We start from the raw sequence: 7,157 nt of genomic DNA, 5'->3' as shown, positions 1-7,157 counted from the left end.
CCTAAAATCCAGTAGATCCATTTTGGAAGAAGTGCAGCCAGAGTGTTCCTTGGAGGCCAAATGGCTAAGCTTCATCTCTCATACTTCAGACATTGTCAGAAGGGACCAGTCACTGGAGAAGGATTTGTTTGGTAAGGTGGGGGGTCAGAGAAAAAGAGGAAGAGCCCCAACGAGATGGATTGGCTAAGTGGCAGCATCAATGGACTCAAACGTGGCAACAGTAGTGAGGTTGGCCCAGGATTGGGCAATGTGTCATTCTGCCGTGCATAAGGTCGCTATGGGTTGGTATCGACTCTATGGCACCTAACAACAACAACAACCACAAAGCAGTCGGTAAAATGACAGCAATAAATTTATGTTGTTGTTGTTGGCAATCAATTTATGTTGTTGTTGTTGTTGTTACTGCTAAGTGCTGTCCAGTCAGTTCCGACCCACAGACCATAGGGTCTCCAAGGAACAGCTGGTGAATTTGAACGGCCAACCTTGCGTTTCAAACCAACCTTACGGTCCAGTGCATTATCCCACAGCACCACCCATTCATAGCTATCGATAATTACACTGAATGTAAACAGATTAAATACAACAGTCAAAAGACAGAGAACAGCAGAATGATCAAGAAAACAAGATCCTTCAATATGCTGTCTACAAGAGATACATCAAAAAAATGGAGACAGCCTAAATGCCCATCAACAGAAGAATGGTTAAACAAACTTTGGTACATAACACACAGTGGAATACTATGCAACACTGAAGAATAACGAATCTGCATAATACCTCACAACATGAATGAATCTGAAAGACATTATGCTGAGTGAAATTATTCACACTGAGTGAACCTGCAGTCATACAAGGACAAATATTGTATGAGACCAATGGAAAATGTTAAGGTTTTCTTGATAAAAGAACCATTCTATGATGGCTGGGGGAGAGGTGATGGTGGTTATGTGCTATGGAGTCGATTCTGACTCATATCAACCCTGAATAGGGTTTCCAAGGCTGTAAATCTTGACAGGAACAGAAAGCCTCATCTTTTCCCCACAGAGCAACTGGTAAATTTGAACTACTGACCTTGCAGTTAGCAGCACAACTCATAACCCATTAAACTACTAAAGACACATGTTAACATGAGTGACAGGGCAGGCAATATACAGCAAGACAGAGACGGACAGAGAAAAGAAGAAGGCAGTAGGAGACAGAGAGAGGAATGCAAGAGTTAAAATGAACAGAGGTAAATACTGTTAACTGATGGTAAATGGAGCGGATTACAATCATTATAATGAAGCAAAGTATATGATTTGTTGAATGTAAAACTGATGATCTGCTCTGTAAACCTTCACTCAATTCACAATAAAAGTTTTTAAATGTTTTAATTAACATTTTTTTAAAGTAGCTTTAAAAAAAGGCAATTCAACTACAAGTCTTAAAGGAAGGATAAATGTTCTGATTTGGGGATGGTGTTGGGGTGAAGGACTATTTCTATCTAGAAAATGACTTTATAATATAAAAGGAAACATTTTTATGTCTCTATTACTTCCCAGGACTCCTGGTGAGGCACTACAGGATCAGCACTGGACTTTGAACCACAAGGTCAGCAGTTCAAATCTATCAGCTGCTCCTTGGAAACCCGATAAAGGGTTGCTATGAGTCGGAATCGACTCGGCGGCACTTAACAATAACAACGTTATCATCCAAGGGAACACGGTGACTCCATACAGTAAGCATTGGACTGCGAACCATATGATCCATGGTTCGAGCCCACCAGCCACTCCTCAGAAGAAAAATGAGGCTTTCTGTTCCTCTGAAGATTTAAAACCTCAGAAACCCTATACAGTGTCCACTAAGAGTCAGAACTGATTCCACCGCACTTAATAACAACAATTATCACCCAACGGTCTACATGAAAAGATGCTGAAATGGCAGATTGTCCATATGCACAGCAAATCAACTCAACAGGGCACTGGCTCAGGTGGGCAAGACAGGCCCATCAAAGCTAGGTACTTTCTGGACTGGCTAAGTCATTTCACTTGCCACTTTAAATTATTTTTTGGAAATTCTGCAACTTGGATCAATAAGTTAAACTGTAAATAATTTCCTGTTTCCATCCCATTTATTTTAAATTAATAAATGTAAATAAGTTCTGTCCCTTCACACAAAACAAACCTACACACAATTTCAGAATTAGGTGGCAAGAAACTGAGTTCAGTCACTCTAAGATCACAGATAGTTTTCTCTAGGTTTTGATCCTTCTTATTACCACCTCAAGGAGCCCTGGTAGTGCGATGGATTACATGCTGGTCTGCTAACTAAAAGGTCAGCAGTTCGAATCTACCAGTCACTCAGCGGGAGAAAGATAAGGCTTTCTGCTCCTGTAAAGATTTATAGCCTCAGATACCTACTCAGGGTCACTATGAGTCAGAACCAACTTGGTGGCACACAACCACAACCACCATTACTACCTCACTATGCAAGGTGCATAGTGTTCCTGACTGCCAATGCCAGAACTAGGCCACAAGTCCTTATCACATATTAATATGATCTCAAGTACAAATGTAATTTATTGAGTATCCACTAACTACATACTGAGAGGTGTTAAGTTGAGCCTGCTTTTAACTCTATAACAGGCTCTTGCTAGGCCACTACACATACAAGGGAGCTTCAAACATCACATGGAAAAATTCCATTATCTTTTCATTCCATTTTTTTCATGAACCTTTTGAAGCCTTCTCATACATGCTACCACTCTTAAGAAGTGCATAAACTAAGCAGAACAAACCCACTGCCATTAAGTCAATTCTGATTCATAGTCACCCTATATAGGATTACCAAGATTGTAAATCTTTATGGGAGCACACAGCTTCATCTTTCTCCTGCAGAGAGCCTGGTGGGTTTGAACCGCCAATCTTGTGGTTAGCAGTCCAATCACTGCTTATCCTACAGTGCCACCAAGGCTGCTATTAACTGAACAGACATTGCCATTTGTATCCTCTCCAGGGCCTAGAGTTGTGCCTTGTGAGCCTGAATTCATTAAAAGCATATAAGTTTCTAAGTTGTGCATTAAAAATCAAAATCTATACTATTCGTCAAGGAGCTCCGGTAGCATAGTGGTTACGAGTTGGGCTGCTAACTGCAAGATCAGCAGTTGGAAACTACCAGCTGTTCTGCAAGAGAAAGATGGGGCTTTCTGCTCCTGTAAAGATTTACAGCCTCGGAAATCCTATACAGGGTCACTATGAGTAGGAATTGACTCCACGGCACCTAACCACCACCACCACATACTATTTCTCCTTACTAAAAGCACTCTTTATCCTTGGTAATTTTTACAACTTTACATTGCAGCAGTTTCTCAAAGGTCATCACTGTGCCATAAATTGCACTCTTTGGGGTGACATTCCATCACTCACTCTGCTGTCTGATCCTACCACTTTCAAATTGCTCTTTTAATTCTTTTTACCCACTAAAAAATAAAAGACCAAACTTTGCTAGGATTCAAATTCTTTTCGGCTCTCTGGCCAAATATCACAGAAGAACTTCCTTGTGATTAAATCTCAACTCCTTAGGCCAAGGGAAGAGAAGAGGAGACGAGAGGTGGTGGATAACCAACTAAGAAAAATACACCAGAGGCAATATCTGCAAAAGATTATATAAAGGAAGAAACTTAGGTTCAGAAGTCCAGCGTTAACATACAGACCCACACTGGCAGGTGAGTTGCACTCTAAGAGCCTTCTCGTAGTTCAGCCCGTGTACACTGGTCTCAACCCTTGCATACCTCTCCTCACTCCCAGCGTCTAGGTTGCACTGTTCACCATCCAGTATTAATGAGACAGTTCCGATGGCATAATGACACAGTCACACAGAACTGGATGTTGTAAAGAATCTACACAGTCTCATATCTAAGCCTTAAAAACCAACCCTTAGAGTAAATACAATGCTGCTTAAGTTTGCTTTCAGCTTTTGAGGACTGGGCTCTTCAGGACACACAAAGCTTCGGCAAAGAGGAGTTGAAAGAAGGCAAGGGCACGCCTGGAAATGCAGAAAGGATTCGGACACACACAAGGGATCTGCAATCAGAGCGGATCGCCTCTCCGGAGGCAGGGGTCTGACCTTTGCCCCCTGCACACCTCCAAGTTCTCTCCCACAACATTCCCTCCTTCGTCTTACTCCAACCCTCTAAGCCAACCCACCCCAGGTGGCCCAACTCAGGGGCCTCCCCCTTGTATATAGCAATGTCAGACCTGTAACTCTACAAAGACTTCGCTGACCTGTCAGCGGATCCAAAATGGCGGGGCCTAGTCCCAGGACCAGCAGCCGCTGTTCATGTCCAGCCCGGGCCCCGGAGGCGTCTCGGAACGACTCTCCCGGCTCTGATGGCAGGTGGGAGATAGGAAGGAGCCCGTTTCCTGGAAGTTGAGGCCGATGGCAGGGTGCGACCACAAAGGCGGCCGGGATGAGTCGGTCGGGACAGGAGGTGGAACCGGTTACCTTCCCTGTCAGCTCACTGACGTGGTAAGTAGCCTCAGTCTAGCCCGCTGCCTGGTAACTGCGCGAGTCCTGCCCAATACAGCCAATCATAGCTTTATATCCTGAAAAGTGGCATTTCAACTATCCAATCAAAGGAGGAAAATAGGCTTCAGGAGGTGGGGCGTGCCTAAGGAGGTGAGGTTGCAAGGCGAAGAAAAGGGTAGACAGGGGACAACCAACGGATACGAGTAACTTTCTGATTGACAGTTATAAAAGCCAAAGAAAAATGAGGATTTGTGCTGGGCGGTTGGAGAGGTGGAGTTAAGTAGAGTTCGGTTGCAGAGTACGGTTCAGCAGTGGCTGCTGGGCATTATGGGGAGAAAAACTCCGATTTGCTGGAAAGGGGGCGGGGTTCTTTTTGAGAATCTGAGTATCGGCGCAACTCCACGGGGTCACAACCATTCAAAGTCACCTGAGTAAAGAACATGCCCTTTGAAGGATCATTCTCTTTCCAAATATTGCGGGGCTCCCTGCATCCTGCGATCTGTGTCCACTCTCCTCTCCCTTAACCTCTACCCCACCTATCTCCGCCTTCCGGTCTGCCTGTTCTGTTTGCTTTTTCACGGGTTTGTCTATGCGCATCCAAACTGGTTCTGCGTCTTCTACTTCATTCCTGTCACCCAAAAATAGAGAAAATGGTAGATGGCAGAAGCATTGTATACCTAATTTAACTGTTCTCATTTTACTGAGCAGGAAACTGAGGCTGGAAAGGTGGTCTCACATTCACCTAGCTAGTTAACACAGCAGAAAGATAAACCCGTTTCTGGACACTCATTTCAGCTCTTTTTCACTATCCGTCTCTACCTCCTATGCCTTGGAGTTAATAGAACGTGACGCCGGACTTTCTGTTCCCTAATAGCAAGCGTCGACACTCGTTGTTAGCTGCGCTGGTGTGGGTCCCACTCATGGCAACTCCCGACAAACGGAAAGAAACATTGTTTACTGTTCAGTGCTGTGGCATCCCATTGTGATCCACAGGGTTTTCAGTATCTGATTTTCAGAAGCAGCTCACCAAGCTTTTCTTCCTAGTCCGTGTTTGATGTGTCTCTGAAACCTCTTCAGCATTACATCAACACCAAGCCTCCACTGACAAATAGGCAGCTGTGGATTACCCAACAAGATAAGCACGAACTTATTTGTGCTTACATACTAGTGAACAGATTAAGTATGTGAGCACAAGTAAACCCATGCTTACCTTGCTTACTGAGTATTCAGTCCCTGTAAGGAATTGTAAATTTGAAATGAGGTTTTGATTCTGTAGAAAGGCGCTGTGAGGTTGGGAGAGAGACAGATGCCAGCCATACATAGGAGCAGAACCTTTAATGTGGTGAAAAAAATGTGATTTTGTTCACTGCAGATTAGTTGTTGTTTGTTGTTAGGTGCCATCCAGTCCATTCTGACTCATAGTGACCTTATACACAACAGAACAAAACACTGCTTGGTTCTGTACCATCCTCACAATTGTTAAACTTAAGCCTACTGCTGCTGTCACTTCCAATCCATCTGATTAGGGGTCTTTGTCTTTTTCACTGACCTGCCACTTTACCTAACATAATATCCTTCTCCAGGAACTGGTCCCTCCTTACAATATGTCCAAAGTATGAGAGACGAAGTCTCACTATCTTGGCTTCCAAAGAGCATCCTGGTTGTACTTCTTCCAACACAAGTAACCCTATGCTTACAGTACTTATTGAGTAATGTGACACTCCATGTGGTACATTGGCCAGAAATGAAATTCATTCTCTCCCATCTTGTTGTTGTTGTTAAATTGAGTCTGTTCAGACTTATAAAGGCAAGAATTCTACCATATGAATATCCCTTTTGATGCTCCTTACCTACTTGGGGAGACAAAAAACTAATCATACTGGTTTGTCAATGTCTCCAGTGACAGGAAACTGAAGCCTTTCCTGTTTGGCTTAAAAATGCTAACAGGACTGAGGACTGTATGCCCATTCCAGTTCCCAGCTGCCTCCTTTCCTTACAAGAGGTTACTATGATATTCAGAATTACCTAGAAGTGAGAATATGTGGAAGAGCACAGAAGGATGCATTTCCTCCTTGCAGATTGCATGATTAAATTCCCAACCTATCTGCTGGAATGGAGCCCAGGTGCCCCTACAGACCTGAAGAAGCTGCTGGGAGACAGTGAAAAAAGATACAACCCCAGGAACCAGGAAAGTCCATGTCCATATGGAATTCCATAAGAATGCACATTCAAGACCAGGGACCACCCATATACTTTGTGTAGTTTGTCTTAGAGTCAGTTCCAACTCATAGCAACCGTGTATAGGGTTTCCTAGAGCAACTAATGAATTTGAACTGTTAGCCTTTCAGTTACCACTTCAGTGCTTATCATATAGCACGACACCATGGCTTATGTGCTACCATCCTTTAGTTTGAAAACCCCATCAGACATGATTATCAGACCTGAAGAACCACTCAACACCTCTCTGCATTTGCACGATGGTCTCCTGGTCTCTGGGCCCAGCAGAGGAGCTTTCCTCTTTTATCCAAAGTGAGACAGAGAAAGAAGACAAACGACCATAGCACCTCTTTTCACAGTCCTACAAAGCTATTCTTCTCTTTATTTGAAAGCTGAGAGTTGGTCCCCTGGATTTGTCTCACATTGTGAGGTACTGA

The 7,157-nt window shown here is 43.6% G+C and overlaps 1 protein-coding gene across 1 annotated transcript in view; it reads right to left on the bottom strand.

The window, feature by feature from the left end:
• Window positions 1–4,498, bottom strand: part of GBF1 (golgi brefeldin A resistant guanine nucleotide exchange factor 1) — a 161,756-nt gene extending 157,258 nt beyond the window's left edge. The window contains exon 1 of the mRNA XM_006831287.1: window positions 4,260–4,498. The gene's annotated coding sequence lies outside the window, so the exon portion shown is untranslated. The remainder of the gene's footprint in view (window positions 1–4,259) is intronic.
• Between the last annotated feature and the right edge of the window lie 2,659 nt (window positions 4,499–7,157).

The sequence above is a fragment of the Chrysochloris asiatica genome, unplaced genomic scaffold (genome assembly GCF_000296735.1).
Source record: "Chrysochloris asiatica unplaced genomic scaffold, ChrAsi1.0 scaffold00003, whole genome shotgun sequence".
Taxonomy (NCBI): domain Eukaryota; kingdom Metazoa; phylum Chordata; class Mammalia; order Afrosoricida; family Chrysochloridae; genus Chrysochloris; species Chrysochloris asiatica.
The sequence above is the reverse complement of the archived record's forward strand: the minus strand, read 5'-3'. Positions and strand labels throughout refer to the sequence as shown.